The 22,683-nt window shown below is 39.4% G+C and overlaps 1 long non-coding RNA gene across 3 annotated transcripts in view; it reads left to right on the top strand.

The window, feature by feature from the left end:
• LOC140917278 (uncharacterized) overlaps positions 1 to 22,683 on the top strand; it is an 83,022-nt gene that overhangs the window by 58,138 nt on the left and 2,201 nt on the right. For 2 of the 3 annotated variants that reach the window (XR_012160770.1, XR_012160772.1), the window contains 2 exons: positions 6,539 to 6,626; positions 14,966 to 15,082. This is a non-coding gene — a long non-coding RNA (uncharacterized lncRNA). The remainder of the gene's footprint in view (positions 1 to 6,538; positions 6,627 to 14,965; positions 15,083 to 22,683) is intronic. The other variant, XR_012160771.1, reaches the window with a different exon arrangement.

Genomic DNA, 22,683 nt, shown 5'->3' with positions numbered 1-22,683 from the left:
TCTACCCCATCGAGAAGCATAGTCAAAATCACTATTGCCTCGCAAGTGTTGTCACAAGATCCTTCCAGAGAACAGTTGAAGACATCAATGATATTAGCCAGTTAGCTAGCTGTCTCTCTAACTGATCAGCAGTACTGATATGTATTGATCACTATCTTAATTCTTCTTTCTGGAGAGCTAGTCAGTATATTACATTTACAAGGAAATGCCAGCACCAACAACAAATCATGGGAAAGTTTTGTGACACCTATCATTCTGTATCACTCACTCACTCTCTCTTTTTCATATGCACACACACACACACCCTGAGGCACCAAACCAGAAAATCAGACTATTTACAGGTCCAGAAATCTACCTATTCCATGAACATGATAGCAGCATTGATGGGATGCACAATCACAGATGCAGCCACCCACTATTTAGGGCCTTCTGACTAATCTAGTTCTCTAATTTACTTCTGTCATGTGCCTGTCACTTCTGTCACTGTAGTATCTCATCACTGAGTATTGTCATGACCCTGTAACTCAAACAATCAGGTCTGGAAAAATCTCTTTGAAACTGAGAAGATCTAGAAAGGTTGGCTACTGGGTAAGTGTCTGCAGATGTATATTACCAGTTCCAAATGTTTCTTAGAACTAACACAATGGAACACATACATATGTAGTTAATCCTATCATAATCAATGGGACAACAGCTTTCCTTTGAGACCCTGCATAGTGACTCCAGGAGCATGAACCCAAACTCTTATAAGGCTTGATGACAGTATCCTCAAGTTCATCTGATCAATTAAAGGGAGGACCTTTAGCATCCTGATAATGCATTTCAGGTTCCTAGATAAATCAGGTGTTACATTATTATATTACCTCATTACGATCAATGAAATATTCCTTACGTGGTGAATATGGTATAGCAGTGCCATGCAAACTGGAATATATAAACTTGAGGCAGCCGAGATGAACCTGTAAAACCAGGATTATCTGGAAGGAAATTGTAGATGAAAGCAGCTTGTGTGAACACAGTGCCTATGATGAGGATGCTAGAAACCAAATACAGCGAGGGACTTCTATGTTTAGTGCTGTATTTTATAAAAGAATGGACACAATCCAGGGAATGAATGTGTGTACTATGTAAAAGCAGTGGCTTAAATATCATAGGGTTTTTAAGGACTGGTAATGTAGAAAATATTTAATGAGAAACTTGGAGAAAAAAGAGTGCATTGCAGAGAGACATAAAATAAAAAACCTTATATTCATACCTCTGCAGTAACACCTCACAGATAATAGAGAGCAATTAGTGCATAAGTGACCCACAATGGACATGTGCACAAAGTAAAATAACTCCCCAGAATGGAAACCATACACTCTTAATAACATAATGTAATGAAAGTAGTGTGCTGGGGGTGAGAAGGCATTAAATAGCCCTGAGTCCCCTCATCATGGTTGTCTGGAGCAGACAGAGTGGTGGTTCTGCATAGCCAGTGATACTGTATAGCTGGTGGTCCTGTATAGCTAGTGGATTCTGGCAGCGGTTGGGATGGGAAGATGATATGACTGCTTTTTGGAAAATCTAATTCCTGATCTTCCGTAAATTCCCCAGATAGAAACCGTTCTGATGCAGGGAACAGCTGACTGCTGTGACCCCTGCAAGTAGGACCATGGCCAGGTCTCATATCACTTCAGGGAGACCATCTGCTGTCACTTAACAACACAGGAAATAGCACTGAAAGAAAAGTCACACTCATATACCATCTTACAGTTCCTAAAGCAAAACAGAGGTATAAAGGCACTGTTAATACATAGGGTACAATACACAATTAAAGGAATGCAGCAAATGTAGGTAAATGTATCAAGTATGTTTCCCACTGAACAACAACACTAGTGAACAGTTAAACAGCTGCAATAGCAGGGACATAATTCTGGGGTTTACTGCTTCCCTCTGCACAGGTAAATACAGGAGAGCAAAAAGCAATGAGCTAGCAAAGGGATCGTGGAATGGGGAGTGTGACTTTATGGCATGCTCCTTTTCACCCATCTGTGTAGAAGCCCCTCTGCAGGGATTAGCCTGAGTGAAAAAAAGAGGCCAAGCCTGGGGTGGGAATGGGCAGAACAACAGTCATTCCTTCTCAACCCTGCAGGATTCTCAGTACTCAGTAATGCTCTGAGAGTGGTACTTCAGAGTTACACATTAATAGGCAGTGTTGCATCACCAGCTGAATAAAGGACAGTGCATACTTACTCAGAAGTTGGCTGATGTATGTAAGTATACTTCTATGAATTATGAGTGGTCATATGTGAAAACTGGTATTTTCTTCAGTATTTTTGATCCAGGATGAAATGTTGCTATTTGTGCCTCTGATGAATAAAACTCCTTTTACAAAGCAAATGATCAAATTTCCAGAGTGAGGGAAAATCATAAATTTTCATGAATTTGCTTTAAGCAGATTTCCATGTTTAGAAAGCAAAATGGCAGTTTCTGATTTATGGACAACATTTGGAATGACAAAGAAAAGTCTCAGAGTAGCAGCCGTGTTAGTCTGTATCCGCAAAAAGAAAAGGAGGACTTGTGGCACCTTAGAGACTAGCAAATTTATTTGAGCATAAGCTTTCATGAGCTACAGCTCACTTCATCGGATGTAGCTCACGAAAGCTTATGCTCAGATAAATTTGTTAGTCTCTAAGGTGCCACAAGTACTCCTTTTCTTTTTAAGAAAAGTCTGGTTTATATAAATGTGATAATTTTTAGTAAATGTAGTTCACATAATAAGGTATTAAATAGGCCAAAGTGATCAAGGGTGCACACCAAACAGAGTAGTATCTGGAAGTGGAATTGCCAGAAACACCACAATGGCCACATATGTATTCTACAATGGATAGTGAGTCAGAAGGAATATTGTGGAGAAAAATTAAAGGATGTAGAAACTCCAAAGAAGGACCTAAAGGACACAGAACATAGAGGAACACTGAGCCTCTCCCTGCACCTGTTTTTGCTTGCCATTAACAGGGGCATGAAGAAAAAATCTGTGTATCTGGAGAGGGCCATGAGCTCCAGAACTCCCAGATGTGTACTAAGCCCAGGCAGCTAGCAGGGAGCCTGACATTAATGTGGAGGGTTTGGTCAGAAGTGATCTCCTTTGAGTGGCAACATTTTTTCAGGTCATTATTGTTGATGGAGGTTTTCCAGTCGTATCCTTTGGCTGTAATCCCCCTGTCATGGGGGTTTATGATCTTTACCCTGGCCAATTGTCTTGGGGATGGCCTCTGAACACTTTAAGTCCCTCTTCTAGTCTAGGAGCACTCAAAATCGTGAGACTTGCTTGTGGCACAGAAAGGAAATGCCTTTGGCAGCAGGAAAGTGGAGCCTCTGGCAATGATAAGAGTCTTTGAAATGGTGTCCTGGATGGATTGTACAGGGACAGGGAAACACAAAAAACAATGTCTTAGTATTGGCTTGGTGGGGAATGGAACAGGAAGTCAGGGTTCTTCCATTGATCCACCCTGTTAGCAGCTCTTAGGCTCTCCATAAAGCTCGTTGAGTAAAATCTCCTTATTGACTGGGGGTTGGTTGGTCATTCCTGCAAGATATCAAGGAGATGGGAACATCCTTCTGGGCAGGGGTACCTAGGACATGGGATAGATATCTCGACAGGGAAACACTAGGAACAGTAAAGGAATTTTGTATTGTGCTATTGTTGTTTCAACTACCAATAAAGCAAAACCTCAGGAACAAGGTAAGTTTGGACTACATGCTGGCTGATGTATATACTGTTCAGAGCAGGGTGGGATCTCCACCTGCTCACAGCCCTGCTCTGTTAAAAAGCTACTAATCAATTCATAAAACTGACCTTTTTGGGTTTTTTCCATCTCTAATTTCCTGCATTCCTCACACTCTATTCTCTCTTTGTCTAGAAAACTCATCTTGTTCTCTTTTGAACATACTGATTCATAAACATATGTTCTAAGTTACCTCTCTTGTCTTTGGTAACATATTCCACATGCTTGTATGCCATTTTATGAAATAGATTTCTTTAACCTTTCTATTTGCCTCTATTTCCTAATGTTCAGAACATAGTCTCTTTCTTTCATGTTTTTTCTTCATAAACATGATGTACAGCTAAATAATGATGCTTTAATTGAAGCCAGAACCATGGAAGACCTAATCCTTCCTCAACATATGGGGCCAAATTCTGTCCTCAGTGACAATCATGCAACATTAATAAAATAAAATAAAACCCTCTATTTTTATAGGTTTAAAATTTTGACAAGACACTTTACTCTTGGCTGAAATTTGACTTAAAAAGCCTGGGTGAAATTGATATTTTGAAAATCACCCAGATAATTTATTTATGAGTTGACAAATTTTAAAATAATATGTATCTAGTCACTTATTAATATGTAATGTGTGTGTATGTCTGTGTTTCTGTGAGTCCTAAGGATAACTATTTGAGCTGAATATTTCAGTCCTGGCTCATAATTTTTTTGGCAATTGAATTCCTTTCTAATTTTTTTCATTAAAATGTTATTCAGTTTTCATAACAATAAATGCATACATAAGTGTTACACACAGAAAACTGTATGTAAAGGAGAAAGATTTGATTAAAAGAGACACCAAAAAGAGAAATAAATTATGCTAGTTGCTGTTCATCTTAAATCCCAACACAGCTGAGTACATGCAAAGGGCAAAGAGATGGGAAGACATCTCAGATGCTAAAGAGTCACAAAAACCAGTGGGGGTGTGCGTGTGTAGCTAAAGGTGGATTTTGGCCACACATCTATGTATAATAACCTTAAATTTAGGTTTTAAAGGTTAAAAACTGAAACTAGAGAAAAAGGGCAATCCATGATTGCAATACCCGAGTCATCTAGCTACCCACAAGTATCACACACAAACATGATAATAAAAAACAAGGTTTTGACTCATAAAGAAAACTGTTTTATTTCCAAACATTTACTCTGTAAATTGTATGTATCCCAGATTTAACTGTTCTGCCAGAATTATGAATCTATGAAAACAGAAGTCTCACAATGAAACGGTCTAATAGACTCTCAGACAGGAACCTGTACAATATGTTAACTTCATATTCCAATAACTTCATAGTTCAGTAACATCAGCACCAGGACCCTTTCCTGGTAGCCTGGACCTGGTTTCCCAGAGCAAGATAATCATTACTGTTATGCATAAGTAGAGAAAATACACACTGTAGTGGATGGAGGCGGGGCAACTTAAGTAAATATATGCTAAAGGTATACATATGTTCAAACCTATGCTCCCATTTATGCAAATCCTAGATGAATACTAGTCTGAAATCCAATTAAATGAATATCTGATGAGAGAATGAAGCTATTAAATTAATAAAGTCCGACTTCTCAAATGCCAGTGTACAATGATTGCCTTACCAGGTAAACAAAATTGTGTCACAAGGATAAACTAGTAGTGAGCCAATTGACGGCAAGACTGCACATGTTATGGAACCCTTTCAAAGGAATAAACACAATGAATGAAAGAAAAACACACTGACTGTATACGAAGGTTGTGCATTTCGGAGAGATTCGCTGTATTAGCTTCCTCATTCGTGTGGATAAGAGGCTTACTTATGGCTTTAGAAATAATGCTATCACACTGCAACGATTCTAAGTATAGTGATAAACAGAAAGTATAGAAATGCTAATATCTGAGAGCTGGCGGAATTTTAGAGGATCAGGATTGAGCCAAACTTTCAGATGCGATTGCTTGACATGGAAAAAACCTCATAGAATGAAAACGTTCGTGAAATCTATGCACTGCATATTTATATTCATATAATTTGACTTCGAGGTTTACTAAATCAATATCAAGGTTTTTATTCCCACTTCAAAGCTTAGATGCTTTGGAGCTTGTAAAATTAGAGTTCATGAGCAACACTGTACAACATATTTAGATTTTTTAACACTTTTTCATAACTTAAATTTAAAATGTCAGGGCCAGCCAGCACTTTAGCGACTGTGAATTATAACTAAAGAGATTTATATCAACTGAGGATCTAGCCCACAAGGTATAATGTATCAAAGAGGAACACAAGACAATCAAGTTTTATTAAAATACAATTATGAACAATGTTCTAAAATAAATACAAAGAGTGGGTTGCACGTAAAATTTCTAACTTCCCAGCTGCTACTCGCAGAGGATAAGTGTGAATACTAGTGTCTTCTTTCAACAGCAATGGCCTTGTGAAATTTAGAATGTAGCCAATTTGTTTACCATTCACTTGCCTAGTTGAGGAAGCCTCAACTGGCCTGTAATGGCCATTCAGTTTGGGGCATACAATCATCCTATGATACCACATGACTAGCAGGATGCCTTAGTGGGCTTTTTCCCCGCCCATTCAAATAACAGAAAAAAGGTAGTTGAATACTCATGCCAGAAATGTACGTTCATGAGTTTTCCCATTGACCCAGCTCAAATGCATTGGCAATATCAACTAGTGAATATCAAAAAATGTCTCTGGGTGATGGCAGGGATCATACCTGCCTTTCCAATCACATATGACTATTTGTTGTTACAGATGAATGAGTATCTGGTATGCAGACTTCAAGTGAATTGAAAGTTCCATCTTGAGTTGAGGTTTCAACAAGTGTTCTTCCTGGATCTGGGTATGGATTTTTTGTTATTTACTGAAAAGAAACAGTGTCTATAGGTTTTAAGTGCCACTCTTAACATCAGTAATATTGTTTAACTTGAGTTTGGTTCTTTGTAAAAGGATCTGTGGCTGACTTAAACCAATGAATGAAAAGACAGGTGAATATTTTAAAAAGCCCATTATATATTGCTGGGTTGAAATTGCAAACCTGGGAATAGTATCTGTTTCTTCAAATCACAAAGCCACCAGGGAATTTCTCCTGACTAGCAATCTCTGATGAAGAAAGGCCCAAGACTGAAAGAACCAAGGTAACTCAGATCAGCACTGAAAAGTGTTGCCAGGGCAGTGTGGGAAATCTTGCAGAGCACCAGTTGTCACACTATGTTTGGCTTCAGCTAGTGTTCCTGCTATAAGTCAGTGGTGAGCAACCTGCGGCCCATCAGGGTAATCCGCGAGCAGGCCATGAGACAGCATTTACATTGACCCACCGCAGGCACAGCCGCCCGCAGCTCCCAGTGGCCGCAGTTCACCATTCCCGGCCACTGGGAGCTGCGGGTGGCTGTGCCGGTGGATGGTCAACATACACACTGTCGCATGGCCCGCTAGCGGATTATCCTGATGGGCCACAGGTTGCCCACCACTGCTATAAGTCCTTCTCTTCTATGAGCACCAAATAGAAATAACACTCCAAGCAAAAAACAAATAAGCAAAAGACCCTGATATTTTCATGGCTGTGATCACACCAGAAAGCTGTTTCACCATTCATTATGCAGCGTCAACTCCCACTCCTGTACCCTTCCACTCTCAATAAAATCAAAACTGTTTCTATAATGATAAAGTAGGACAGCCAGTGGTTTCAACTGACATTAAAAGCTCTTTTATGTGAGGTGTTTAGAACCTGTTACTGAAGGGCTGCCAGTGAGAAATATTTGGTGCCATCTATAGGGGGAAAGGGAGAATGGAACAGAATAGTCACTAATTTGCATCTGCACTGAAGTGGCAGCTGGTTTGAAGAGAACACATTTTTATTTTTCATGAAAATGTTTGTAAACAGGTGGATTTTTGGTTAGTCTGCACTGAAGTTTGGGTCTGGGGAGAGTTTGTCATTATCTAAATTAGTCCCCTATTATTTTGCTATAAACTGGACAGGAGCTGGCTTGTTTTAGGCTCACATGCTGTTCAGGTAGCCCTTCCAATGGAGAAGCAGGGCCAGATTGGGGTGACAGAGAGAAGCACAGCTCTTTGTGAACTCCTGGCGGGAACCTAAGGCCATACCTTGGGCTGGACAATTGGGAGTAACCAGTATGCCAAGGGAACTATGTTTTGGGGAAATCACATATTGGTATGATACTGAGTCAAGGAACTTCTCACAAGCAATGACTCATGAGTCCACTCTATGAATAGATGTTGTAGATACAAAGAGAGAACCCAAGTAATAAAAGCTCCACCGTCTTAAACAGGCGCATGTGTCAATCTTGTACTTCCTCTGGGACTGCAGAGTGTTCAAGGCTTCCGTAGCACCTGTACAGCTCCAGCAAGAGGGAATGCTGTGGCCACAGAGCGGTCCCCATTCTCTTTCCAAAGGAAAAGAACATATGCGTATCTTGCTGGAGATGAGAGGGAATCACTCCCCCCCGAAGCATTATGGGTTAGGGCAAGTAGGGTTCTTTGCCCCAAGAAACACTGGCTTTTCTCCCTGCTGACCTGCATTCCAGAGCCAAATGGCAAGGAATGGCCAAGGCCATGTCAGTCAGCAATGGAAGAAACTGTCTTTTTACTGGGTCATCAGAGAGCCACTGTACATGTTCAGATGCTCCACTGACATCACTTCAGAGTGTTCAACTATCATATGCAACAGTTAGGCTGAGCAGTCTGTGGGAGGAGACAGAAGTTTGGTTGTTGCAAAAGCACTATATGGCCTGCATGGAGAATGCTCCCCCACCTTAGGATCTGCTTTGCTTGCTGTGATGCTGAATTCCCCTTGCAGCTTCTATGAACTCTATTCCATGGATGCTGCTGAATTCAGTACTAGATACACTTGGAGTTTTGCCTGAGTAAGTACTGCAGGATTTGGCTATATGCTAATCTGAGGTAGTGTGTAAAATCTAAGTGATCTAGAGGGTGTGATCATGTACAAGTAAATTAATAAGAGTGCCACTAAGGGGTCATCAGGGTATGAACACTATATACAGCACAAATTAATGGTGATATTTGTTTTCTCACTGCTGACCCTGACACATACAAATATTTGGTAACAGCTGTAGATTACTTCTCAAAACGCACTGAAGATAAACCCCTACAGGATAAACTAGCTGAAAGTGTTGAAGGGTTCTGTTTGAATTCATCAGACATTCATGTGTCTCCATACAAATCAATGATCAAGGCAGGGAATTCGTCAATCAGATAAGTGAGGAAATATATTAACAGGTGCCAGACAACAATTTTCCAGGGCACATAACACTAGAGCCAACAGGCTTGTGAAATGGCAGAATCGAACTGTGAAAGACAATCACCAAAGGTGAATGGGGAGAGTATCTTCATTGTGTCTTGGTCTCACATACAACCACAGAGCAAAGTTCAGAGAATTCTCATTGCTTCCCCCTACTACATTTAAAAAAACCTAAGCTACCTATTAATATTCATTACAAATACTGCAACACTGAGCATCTTGACAGCGAGAAGTTCCGTAGAATAAAAATATATACGCTCAACAGAACTGAGTAGGGAGACTCTGATACAAGCAGAAAAGAAACAGCAATGAATGGTATGAAGTGGAGTTAAAGAAAAGAGAACTGGAATTAAGAAGTAATGAACAGATGCAGTAAATTAAGTGATAATGATGGTAATATAATAGAGAAGTATAGAGAGGCATAGACTGACAAAAGGCGTGGAATGAAAATGCCGTGGCTGACACATCATACAAAATATGGGATTGAGGGTGACTAGGATGGATATGACTGCAGAAGAGTGCATGTTCTGAAAGCAATATATGTTTAATGGATTGTACCAGTAACATAACCAGATTAAAACAGATAGAATTAGATGAATGCTACCAAAAAATCTGCAACTATTTAGTTGAAGTTTTATGTGAATTTGCTCTGAATATGCCCATGTTATGTTATGTCTTTGTTCCACAAATATTCTAGTCAATGGGTTTACTTGCAGGAATGCTCTCAGAGAGAGTGATATTAATTAAGCAAATATTGCCGGATGTTCACACAGAGCTTGTGCTGAGTCTTTGCCCCAGGAACTTGATTTTACAAGTTCCCCTCATCTATTTGGAGAAAAGAAACAAAATCATGTAATATGTCTCTCACAGTTTGAATTTTAGCTTTGAATATTTGTAGCAATGTACTTATGTGCAAGCTACAGTTGTAGAATTATTCACCCAAATTATTCAGCAAATATTTTCAAATTACAAATAATATATATTAGACAAATAAGCTGCTTGTTCATAAGTTGCATCCAGAGAAGAAAAAATAGGCTAAATGTGTCAAATTATTTGCTCCCTGTTATTCATTCTAAACCCAAGAAATATAATATATTTAATATATAATAGATATAATATATGTGAAAAGAGGGCATGAGGTCGTCATGAAATCCCTAAGGGACATATTTTTGAAAAGCCTCCTTAATGGTACTGGTGTTTACAATATCTGTGAAGGTCACTATTCACATGCCCAAGCAAATGATTGGCATTTGTGTGCACCAGTGGGGTAAATGTGCACAAATAGGAAGCCAGTGAGTGCAAATGTGCAATTACTAAATTTGTGTCCGCAGTTATGGAGCTATGTGTACAAATGTACATGCTCACAATGCGGGAGTAGTTAACAATGTCCTTCAAAAATGTCATAATCAGTGAGCAGATTCTAAATGTAAAAAAGAACTATTATCATTGGGAGCTCTTAGAATTATTCCACTTCACTGATGGCATAGCTGCAAACTATAAACTGCCAGAAGAATTGCCATCTTTTCCGTATTTTATTCTCCCTCTTTGTTAGCTTTGGCATAAACCGCTCCACCAATAAAATTAAATCAAAATTTGATCTAATTTCACACCGAGTGTTAACACCTTCATCTGGACAAATTGTTAAGGCATACTATCCTGTGTCTTTTGGAAACCTTCCTGCTTCTAGGTGAAGTTTATCTGGTTTCAGGTTTCACTACAAACGTGAAACTCGGGCCAGGTTCAGTGAGATTTTGGATCCTATCAAGTGAACCCTGTTGATTTTCTAATGAACATGGGCCATATGTGGCATGAAACTTCACCTTCTCCATAGGGTCCAGGAATGGTTTTAGGTTCTGAGTTGAAAGTAGGTGAATCTCAGCAACTTCACATGGCTTAAACTTAACACATGGCCAAACTTGATTGTTATGGCATATACTTTGGGTTTAATTCACCCCCATACTGTAAACTGCAAGCTAAACCACAGGGTGTGAATCCATGTGAATCAAAAGCAAGATGACAGAATGGTTAAATAATGGACCATGTTTTAATAATAGAGAGGTGATCTCATGGATCATCCTTCCCAATCCTTCCTGACTCCATGATCCAGCTCTCTTTCCATTCACATTACATCCAAGGAAATGTTGATACGGAAAAGAAATATTAGGAAAGCATTTTGTGTTGTTTTAGCAATTTAAAGGAATTTAGCAACTGAAATCAAGCCCTATCTGATTAGTCAGTTCTCCAGGGACCACCAAAAAGTGCCCACAGATCACAGTTTGGGAATCTACATCTAGTCTGTATGTGAAAACACTGATGTCTCAGATTTCATTCAATGATAACTTTTGGCAAATGCGGACATGTAAATAACTGTAAGTGGGGACATAACCCCATGTTTACAGACACCCACATCCCCACAAACAATCTTAATAATGAATCAAATGGTCCTCGAGAGTAATTTGATCTTTTTCTGTGTAATTAGCAATTTCCACCCTCCATTCTAATTTAAAGTACTATGGTTGAATTGAGCAACTCATGTAATGAGTCATTATGCTGAGTCTTTTAAAGAAGTTATTTCTGAAGCTCCTACTATGGAGGCTAAAATAAATTTAAATGAAAAGAATGACAGGCTGCGATCATGGCTGTAAAATAAAGGTGCCCAGTAAGCAGTCCTACTACAATCAGAAGGAAAAAGAAGCAGATCTGTCTTGTGCATGGAAGCAGAGGGAATGATGAATACATTAGGTAACTCAGTCTGTGCAAAATCAATCTTTCACTGTCAATTTTAAATGAACTAATTTGTTCACAAATCTGCTCAGTCAGTTTGGAAGCATACTCAGTTCATCCATATTAGCAAATCCTTTAATCTTGACTAGTCCACTGAGTAAGAAATCTAGAAATGTGTTAATATGACTGGACATATGTAGTAGGATAAGAATTGATTCTTTTAATTAGTGTCTACTCAAGTTATAGTTCCTTCTTTTACTGAACTATTGACCCACTGATATATAAAGAGATTACTGCTATGACTAATATACCTTCCAAAGTTTTGTTTAACTCTTTCTTGATTGGTCGGTGCTTGACTGAAGAAAAAAGTCTTTGACTTGCCCCAAAATGTGCATGGTGATTTCTTTTATAGATGCTTTTCAGATATGACACTTTCATAATGGACATTTGAATTCATATTTACAATTTTAAAAACATACCCCCCAAATTACAGCCAATTAATTATGTAATTTTGTCTTTCATACTTAGGTAAAAATATGGGATGAAATCCTAGTTCCAGTGAACTCAATGGAATTTTGCCATTAATTTAAAGAGAGCCAGGATTTCATTCATGGTACTTTCAAACCTACACTAAACCTAAATCATGATTATTTTTTTCCTGCAGTCCACAAATGACATAGCAATGGATTTGTCTTCCTAAAGAAATATGGCCAGCATAGGATTATTCACATTCTTACAGTTAAATACACGCATAAGGTTCAGGGCCAAATTAGATTAGACCATGAAGAATGTTCTGTATATGAAGCACAAGCCAGCTCAGAGTATTAATTCCTAGGGCCAGACTGTAATGGCTTCATGCAGCCACACAGAAGGATCAGATGCAAGAAACCTTTCCACTTCTGTGATTGAACCAGGGCATCCCATCGTATCAGTGCCTTTGCTCTGGAGAACATATAAATAATAATGATAAGTCTCCTGAAATGAATGTTCTTAAATGAAAGGCTGCAAACTTTTAATACTTTACCTAGGCCTAGCCTGGAACAATAGAAATAATGGGCCTGATTGTCCGTAGCAGTGACTTACACTGTGGTGGAAAATGATTAAAAATGCCATCTAACGAGGAGGGTAGAATGCTGTGCCCACTTTGCACAGTCTAAATTACTACATGAGATTCAAGGCCAAAGCCTTTTGAATAGGGCTTCTTATACCCCATTCCCCTCTAACACTCTAGCCATTTTCCTGAAATCTGAATTGCTGCGATGATAATTGAGAATATTTAAAATTCAGTTGGCTCAGTTTTAAAATAAGCTGAAAATGGAACACAAAAAAGGGCAACATGCAGAACAGTATGTAAAAACCTCACTTGCTGAGACTTTCTACATTTTAAATTATGAGCCGTATCGTATCCACGGTGGAGTATTTTCACTCTGCAAGTAGTCCTGCTGACTTCAGCAGGACTGCTCACACAGGAGGGTACTGCTAAGCCTAAGCAAAGGCAGAAGAACTTTGCCCTAAGACTCTGCATATACTTGTAACTCCCTATAACGGCATCGTTATTCGCCAGTTTCAATCAATAATAAAATAGAAGTGGGAAAGAGAAAGGATATTAAGACTTGCTCTCAAGCCTTTCAAGACTTCTTCCTTCACCATTCCTGAGTTTTTCACATGAAGGATTTCAGCAAACAATGAATGCTAGAAGTGGGATTACAGAGTTGTGATTTGAATCCTAGAGTTTTGAAGATCTGTGGACACCTTTTTGTTTCATTCCAGCTCTCCTGCCCCACAATTTCTTAATTTTTATTTATTTATTGTTGTGGTCAGCATTCAGATTACATGTGCCCAGGGTTTCCCTTATGTTCTTTTGCTCCGGGGTGAGTCTCTGAAGATTGGTTGGTGGGGACCTGCACATTTCTGTCATATGAGGTGGCAACCTATAAATGACTTCTTCTAGTCTGCTGTTTTAATGCATTAAGACTGGCCTCTGCCGATTTATGAGCTCTGAGCTGTGAGGAGTTTTTAAAAGGGTATATAACTAATCTGAGAAGGGTCATAGTAGCACAACATTGCAGCCTACCAGTAATTTCACATGCTCTGTTTCCAGCACAAGGGGGACCATTACCATGCTCCTGTCTCCTCAGTTGTATAATACTCACCCACCAAGAGACCCCGTCCCAGCACTCCTCTCCTATCTCTTCTTTGACTCTTCTCCTCCCATCTTGGCTCAGCGGCAGCTGTTAGCTGGCCTTTGGCTTCTTAATTTGTATTTAAAACTCCATGAGACACCCCTGCAGTTCTCCTCTGCATCAGTCCTGTTGCTTCCTACTCAGAAATCATAGGGCATTAAGAAACAGGGATGTGAAGACTAGAGCTTCAATGCATCAGACCATCCAAAAACATTTAAATTACTGGCTAACAGGGTTTTGTCTCCCCTCATGGGGTACTCTTTACTCAGCATTTTGTTTTTAGTTTTTTTACAGATCTGTAACATGCTATCGTTTATGTGACAGAGCATATTTCAACAAAGGGCCCATATTTTCTCACAATTTTGTTTCCATTTTTTGGTCAAAATTTCACTTTTGTTGATATTTTCTAACTAGGATCCGTTATCAGTGCATGCTTCCTGGTTCTGCCTAGGCTAAGATCTTATTGCCATGCAAGTGGGCTGAGCAGAAGGGATCTGCAGCAGTCCTCAGAGGAAAATAATCCTTCCCCAATAGACATAGAGCTGTAGCAGAGCTGCTCTGAGGCCAACACATTAGCCAGAAGACTTAAACAGCCTCCACATCCCCAGAAAGGGGTGGCGAGAGCATAGGAAGATCTGTCTCCCCCACTTGCCGTAAACATTGCAGCACAATGGCTTGTGGTGAACTGCCATAGAGTCGAACTGCATTTTGCACAGGGAGTACAAAGCCCATGCCATGGCTGCCCAAACTCTGCCTCCACTCCTCCCTTCACACAGGGAAATCTCCTTAGCAGCAGGAGGGTATTATTTGCCTCTTAGTTTCTTCATTATGAACCTAAAACATTGGGTTTAGGCTGTGGACCAGTAGACCCCTTATTTTAAATATCTTTTGTTGGTCTGAGGCTCTGCCTTACATGCAGGATGACAGATTGAGTGTTAATTGTACCACCTCTAGAGCTTGTTTATTTCAAAATGTCACATGGTTTTTATCTCTTAGGTGTCTAGTGAGATGCTTTCCAAGGATACAGAAAATCAGTCATTGTGATAACATAGATATTAAGCCGCACAAGTTTGAAACACTTCTGTCAAAGACATCTGTTCTGCAAGTATAGGGGTGAGTAGGGGGAAACCTGTTCAAAAATCAATTTATTTATTTCCATAATAGGTTCTTTTAAGATACTTTTTCAAATTCTCTAATATCTTCCTATAATCTACACCCTGAAGCTTCAAAACCCAGTTTCCTACATGGTCCAACAACAAACTGCAGAGAAGCAAGGAAGGCAAGAAGCGGAAACTTTTGTAAGTGCATCTGCTAGACCCACGTTTGCTGTCTTGATGGGACTTGTCAGTACTCATTGGTAGTGTGCAGTCAGGCTGAAGATTCCCTACTGGCTGGAACTGAGTCATTTGCCAGGCTTTCCTTGTCAGGGAGAGTTAAACTAGTCACTGATCCTAATTCTAACACTGTTGTTGCAGCATTCCAATTTTTAATCGCTACATGACTTGTCAGGTTGAATACAAGCCACCTGGATAAAATTAAAAACCTTCAAATAATGAGAGCATCAAAGATTGCTAGCTCAGTGTTTCTACAGTTACCTTTTGATTTCCTAAATTAACGGCCAAGGTATATCCCCTTTAAGTTACCCTTTGTGTTTTTTTGTTCACTGTCTCTGTCTCACATTCACTGAGTCAATAGGCAATAAGAAGCACATGCCTACGCTTCCTGGATAAAGTTAGGGACTCAGCAGGTGCCTCACACTTAAAAGCATAATTTTCCCAGAAAGATTCCCCATATTCCCCATAGTTAGGTGGAAATATAGTCAGTGACTGGGAAGAAAGATAGCCCAGATCTCCACTACACACCTGCCAGTTGCATACATCCTAGGGGAATATCCTCTTCTCTTAGATTTTGGACCCTATATTACAAGTCTTTTCAAAACTCATTGCCATTAAGCATTGTCTTTGCATGGTCACATCTTTCTGCATTGCCAATTTGTCTTTAAATGTTGGCAATTGAAGTAACCATAGAAGGTTGAGGCAAGCAAAGTGGGAGACACTCTGAGGGAAAGGGCATTTTTCCAGCCGACTGACACATATGTATACTGATGTTCTATTCTACATGACAAAGTACGGTTAGGGCAGCTGTGCCTTATGCTGCAAGTTCCTGGATGCTGACAGACAAATCAGCGTCTAGTAGGCTCAGAGTTCTCATCTGCAATTGACTAATTTACCATCTTTATCTGCTGTGTGAATGAAATGCAATAATTAAATACAAAATGCTGGTGTGTTAATGAATATGGGCTGCTGAATGCTAGCCTTTTTGAATGAAAAATAGCTTATCCAGAACTGTTTGAATTCACTTAAATTTTTTGAGGAATAATTAATAATTCACAGCATTTTCCACAAAAGAAAAGCCAAACCTCTCTATTGCTATAATCACTGCAGGAAACACATGATCTTTTGGCTTTACCTTGGTTTAGCATTAACAAGATGATCTCCAACATACAACAAAAATAAACAGAGAAAGTTTTAAAAGTAGTGTTCCAATTACGAATTCAACTGTAATATTTATATCTATCAGATATAGTTAAATATTTAAAATGTTTAACAAGGTGCGACTTGTACAGCACATTGAGTTCAGTGTATACCAAACAAAATGAAAACACTGAACTTAAAATGCAATGAGATTGTATCCAAACTGCCAGTCTTTGGGATCCTGTGCCTTAGTTCAAATGCTATCATATAGGTTTGATCTGGGTGAATACGGCAAGAGGCCACTGCTGGGAACAGTATAGAGCTGCTGCTCCTTCAGGGAATCACTGGGCGGGATTGTGCCTCAGGGAAACAGAGTTCTTCCCCAACATCTCTTCTGCCCAGGGTGCATCTTCCCTCCTATCCCAGTATGGATGGGGATCGGGCTGTGATCTGTGTCCCCTTCACCACCTCTGGAGTGATGTGGGCCACTGTGGCCTTATCTCAACTTTGAAAAAAGGTGGCTTTTGCTTTTGGTTCTTTTAAAGTATTAGCTGGAATTGTAGGCTCCTACCACCTTTAAAATGTTTGGAATTGGAATTAGTTGGGAAATGCCAAGACAAAATGAAACAGGAAAATCCATGCAGAGGCTCTGGGCTTCTGTGGTGGCTCTGTGTTGCTGGTAGACCCCTGCTCCCTGGGAGTATGACTTCTCCAGTTGGAAACAGCCCTTGAGGCCCCCCTCTTCATAAGATGGGTACATGAAAATCCAGTTCCCAGGCTATATCATATTTCTAGGGGAATCTGCATGGAGCTACTGGCAGGGGGGCAGAGGTCAATTTATGTCCCTCTGTCTCCTACCACCTCCAGCCTGCCCATTCCTTCCCAGGAAGCCCAGTCCAACTAGAATGAACCTTCCATGGCTCTGTGGGGAAAGGGAGAGCACTACTATGGAAGTAGTTAACATTTCCAATCCTGTGCATGGGAGGGAAATATTTGCACATTGTGATGTTCCTGCTATGTGCAGATCTTGCATGCTCAGGTGGGCCCTCCAGTTTTACTAGCTCTCACTCAGACAAACTCCCACCAACTTCAAAACTAAGTAAGAACCGCAAAAAATGGGCAAAAGTTAAAAAAAGTTGTGAAGCACAAAGTAGAAAGTATAGCAAGGGTAGTGAGGTAACCTGATGCCAGAGTAAAAGTACTAGGATCTGATATATCTCCACTTCTCGTATGGTCTCATTCATTTTAATGACTGCTTTGCTTTGAACAGCACCATCTTTGTTGGTAGCAGGTCTTGATATAAAATTGAAGTAAACTTTTTTTATTTAAAGAAAAGCCTCCGCTGGACTCCAGGACCATTCCTGGTTCTGTGACTTCATGTAGCTTTCTTTTAAAAAAATGTACACAGCTAAGGTCTAGCAACACTTAAATAACCACAAAAGTAGCTAGAGAGGGGAAAGAGGCCAAGTTTTGCATTTTTTAAACTCAAACCATTGGTCGTTTGAGTCTACATTCCCTTTTATTCTGATCACCAAAGACTGAAGACACTCAGATTTTTTTCTGAGTTCGAGAAAAAAGGTTTTATTTTTGTCCCCTCTATTATGGATAAACTGAGGTGCATGTGATTTTCGAGCTGGGTTGTGAAATATAAAATCAATCATGTTTTGCAGAACAAAACCGGAGACTGGTTCAGATTTAAGGTCCACTTTATTAAAACATCAAAGGTCAGTGGGGAGCAAAGGGGCGAGAGTTTATATTGGAATAAACGTTGCTAATCTCTACAAGCAACCTAGGATACCTGAACTTTTCTGGCACATCTCTAAACCATAATCTGGTTAAAAAAAGGATTCAAGATTAAACATAAAAAGGGCTGAAATGGTTCAATGAGAAAAAGGTTTATTTTATCCATCATCGTTTTGATCGTCTGTTGAGCAAAAGAAACTATCTTGTACAGTAGATACCAACATTTTACAATACTGCATTACTTTCAACATGCTTTTTGCAAAATATGTTATTTATACAAATGACTCATCAACTGTTTTGCAAATTATTATTAAAATGTTTGGCTTATTTCAGGTGTTTGGCTTTTACCTGCATTTTTGCTCAATAAGTTGTAGTTAAGGCCAAACCAAAATTAACCCTAAACATTTGTCTTTAGGTAGCATTGAAACCTGCAAGAAAACCTCTATACATCTGCAAGTTGCCTTTGGTTTAGATTGATTATATCTTTATAGTGGAGAAAGGGCCTGCCTGATAAAAGAATGGCTTAATCTTTATTTGCCTAGAGCAGTTAGAAAAATAAGTGAAGCAACCAGCCTCCTGTGACTGATTTCTGCTCACTTAAGGCAGTTCACTCTTGAAACAGAGAATAATTGTTCCCTATCCTTTTTCAGATATTGTTTTTCCTTTCATGTATTATATCCAAATAATCTTTAAGGTTTTTCAACATTAAAGAAGAGAGACAGTGAATAAAAACTGTGCACCAGGCCAAATTCTATCCTCAGATGCATGCATGCAGTTTCCATTGAAGTTGATGAGAGAGGGTGCTCAAATCCAATGGCAAAATTTGGCCCATAGTCTTTTTAAATCATCATACAAAAATGAAGAAAACAGTGTAAAGTACTTCTGTCTCCAAATGCAGGAAAAAATGAATTTATAGGGAATGTCCCTAATCACTGCATGCTGTCAGCAGTGTTTCTGCTGCTAGCACTACAAGCTATAAGGAGAACTTACTTCCTGCATGGTATAATTCGACACCTCCTGTCCTACTGCCCCCACCCAACCTGCTGCTATGTGAAGTCTCCCCAAAACCTCCTGCTGTTGTTCCTAGGTCTCCTATGAGATAAAGGAGAGTGTTCCTCTCCAGCTCCCCCCCAAGAAGATGGATACTTCTACCACCTCCTCCAGTTATACCCAGTCTTGCATAAGAACACCTCATTCCTCCTCCCCAGCTGTGTTCGAGGATGGGGAAGACAATTCTTCCCTGTAATTGTCTAGTCTCATAGGGCTCACTCCAATGGGGTTCCCCTAACTATGCCTATTGCTGCTTTGAAAGAAGACAGAATATGGCATCATTCCGCAGCTTTCAAAAATAAAAATATGCGATGGGCGATAAACCATGTGTTCTCAACCTTTTCCACACTGGGAAGCCCCCAGTAAGATCCTCTGAGCTAGCCAAGACATTGTTGCCATTTAGAAATACTGGAATGGCAGGATGGTCCTGACCTTCTAACAACTGTTCTCAATCTCCAGGTCAAGATGCCCTGCAATGAACATTCACATAAACCAGGGATTCTCAAACTGGGGGTCGGGACCCCCTCAGAGGTCACAAGGTTATTAGAAGGGAGGATCATGAGCTGTCAGCCTCCACCCCAAACCCCACTTTGCCTCCAGCATTTATAATGGTGTTAAATTTGTAAAAAAGTGTTTTTAATTTAAAAGGGGGTCGCACACAGAGGCTTGCTATGTGAAAGAGGTCACTGGTACAAAAGTTTGAGAACTGACATAAACTGATATGCCAGTGTTCTCTATTTGCTGGTGTTCTTGTCCCCTCTAAGAACCACTTTGGATGGGCTATTACCAGCAGGAGAGTGAGTTTGTGGGGAGGGGGGGGCGGAGGGTGAGAAAACCTGGATTTGTGCTGGAAATGGCCCAACTTGATGATCACTTTAGATAAGCTATTACCAGCAGGAGAGTGGGGTGGGAGGAGGTATTGTTTCATGGTCTCTGTGTATATAATGTCTTCTGCAGTTTCCACGGTATGCATCCGATGAAGTGAGCTGTAGCTCACGAAAGCTCATGCTCAAATAAATTGGTTAGTCTCTAGGGTGCCACAAGTACTCCTAACCTTATCTCTGGTCCTTCTTCTTTTAAAAGAAGGGAAAGCATAGAAAAGAAAAAGGGGAAAAGCTCATAATTCAGTCTACAGCTATCCTATTAGCTAACTTTTTCATCAGAGCTATGTATTATGAATTTTTTTTTATCTTCTTAGCAGCATACCCATGGGTTCTTGCAACCAAAATGTAAAGAACCCTTGAACTATGAGAGCTCATCAGATGTAATAAGGCCTAATCATTTTAGGGTTAAATGAAGATAATCAGACTAAAGTATTTTTCCCCAGGCATACCATTTTTAAAAAAAACTGCTTATAATTTAAAATTTGGAGTCTAGTCTTTCTATGTAGCTAAATCAATATTTAGAGCTGTGCTTAATGGTTGCAAGGAAGCCTCAAATGACTTCAACCTGGTTCTGGGTTTTGTTACAAATGTAAAATTGAGAGGAAGATTGTTGAAAGTTTTGCTAATTTTCACAAACTATTGAACTATAGGACTTAAATGAGTACTGTGCAGTCATATTACATTAACACTTATTCTTCCTCATCACATCCCTTCTTTAGTGTTTGATGGCCTCACCTGTTTGTATCGTGTCGAAAATTAAACACCTACCCTAATATCTGCTTCATGCAGACAGGCTCTTTTATTGCAAAGAGTCCCATGTGTCAGAAAGGCTATGCACATGTGCAAGGAACTGTCCAACTTGGGATGAACTGCAGAAGTATAACCTAAGATTGTAAACTCTTAAGAACAAGGCACAGGTGAAATCCTGGCCCTACAGACATCAAGGGAGTTATGCCATGGACTTGAGTGGAGCCAGGATTTTGTCCCATGTCTTCCCTTCATTCTACAATACATGCCATTCTTTACTGTGGTGAAAAAAATTATTAATAATGATCATGATAAAACAGACCAAGTTTGGAGCAAACATGAATCCTGTTTGAGTGAATTTGAGTCAATTAATATACATAGTGCTGAAAGATTCATAATTTGTGATTAAACATAAAACATAATTTTGACAGACAACCACTTCTATTCTAGCCTCAGCTGAGTTTTGCTTTCACTTCTTTCAAACCTGAAGTCTCAAAGTGAAATTCAGGTGTGCAGATTGTCCCCAAATGAAATTGAATAAAATATTTTCAAAAATTCATGTGAAGTAAAATCATCAACTCTCACAAAGCCACAGTGATAAGGTCAGCTCGTGAGCAGATATAAATTGGTATTGCTCCAGTGAAGTCAATTGTATAATTATCTGTATTTTTCAAGATATTAAATTTGATCCAGGATCAGATTCTAAAACCACCTCAAAGTCTGAGAGGTGTTCAGATATCTGCTACTGGTTCACGTTCAGGTGTACGTAAAACATAGAAATTGACTCTGCCAATCTTAACTTATAGTATATATTTAAATTCCAGTTATCTGTTTTTAGGAGTCTTGAATTTACTACTTTTAATTTCACAAGTAATTCAACTTCCCATCACAGTAAAACATTAACACTTCCATAAAGGATGCCAAGGGATTCATCAGAACTGCTAAGCACCTAAGTTTGCATAGATGACTGTCGCTGAAATCTGTGATTCTTTCTCTTACTGTCATTTCCATGATACAGGACTTCTAATATATGATTATCTTGATTTTTAAAGTAGTTGTATAATAATTAGACATAAAATACTACACAGTTTTTTTGAAAAATCCATTATCCATCCATCCATAGCCTATTAAAATTAAACACGACTTAGTTTTATTATGACAAACGGTGAGAAGTTGGACTGCTCATTGTTGCTTCGATCATAGATGGGCAACAATGGCTTTTTTTCAAATAGCGTTTCACAGTCTAGCAAACTTCAAGTAGCTCCTTTTAACTGAAACCCAGACATAGTTTTAGGTAAAAACAAAACTGAGCTGTCTTGAGTTTTTCCCAAGCCAAACAAAAGAGATTGGAACTTTCCATTGTTTTTGTCTGCCAACCATGCATTGTTAAGGAATCAAAATAAAGAGGAAAGGGGGAGGGGACGATCAAGGGTTATAGAGCTCATATTTCCACTCTGCATGACCCCATCTCAGCAATAGTGGTATCCTCGTGATCAGTTCCTGTTGGCCTAATAGCATAGCCATCTCTGAAGGAAACAAATTACTGTGTACGGTACCTTTGTGACTCATAGAAGAATACACTAGCATTTCAAAGGTCCTTTTGCTATCGCATCTGAAGAGGACCTAGACATTACTATCTTGAGATTGTCATGAAAATAGATGCATTTGCACCAAGTCCCCTTTTTATTACTATTTGTAACAAAACTAGATTGATGTTATGCCACTTTCTGTTCTTGCAACTCTCTGTCATGAGAATAAGGCATCAAACATGTAAATACCTAACATAGTTTGTGTAATATATTGGCAAGCTGCACTA

Source organism: Lepidochelys kempii, chromosome 9, assembly GCF_965140265.1.
Source record: "Lepidochelys kempii isolate rLepKem1 chromosome 9, rLepKem1.hap2, whole genome shotgun sequence".
In the NCBI taxonomy this organism is placed as follows: domain Eukaryota; kingdom Metazoa; phylum Chordata; order Testudines; family Cheloniidae; genus Lepidochelys; species Lepidochelys kempii.
The sequence above is the reverse complement of the archived record's forward strand: the minus strand, read 5'-3'. Positions and strand labels throughout refer to the sequence as shown.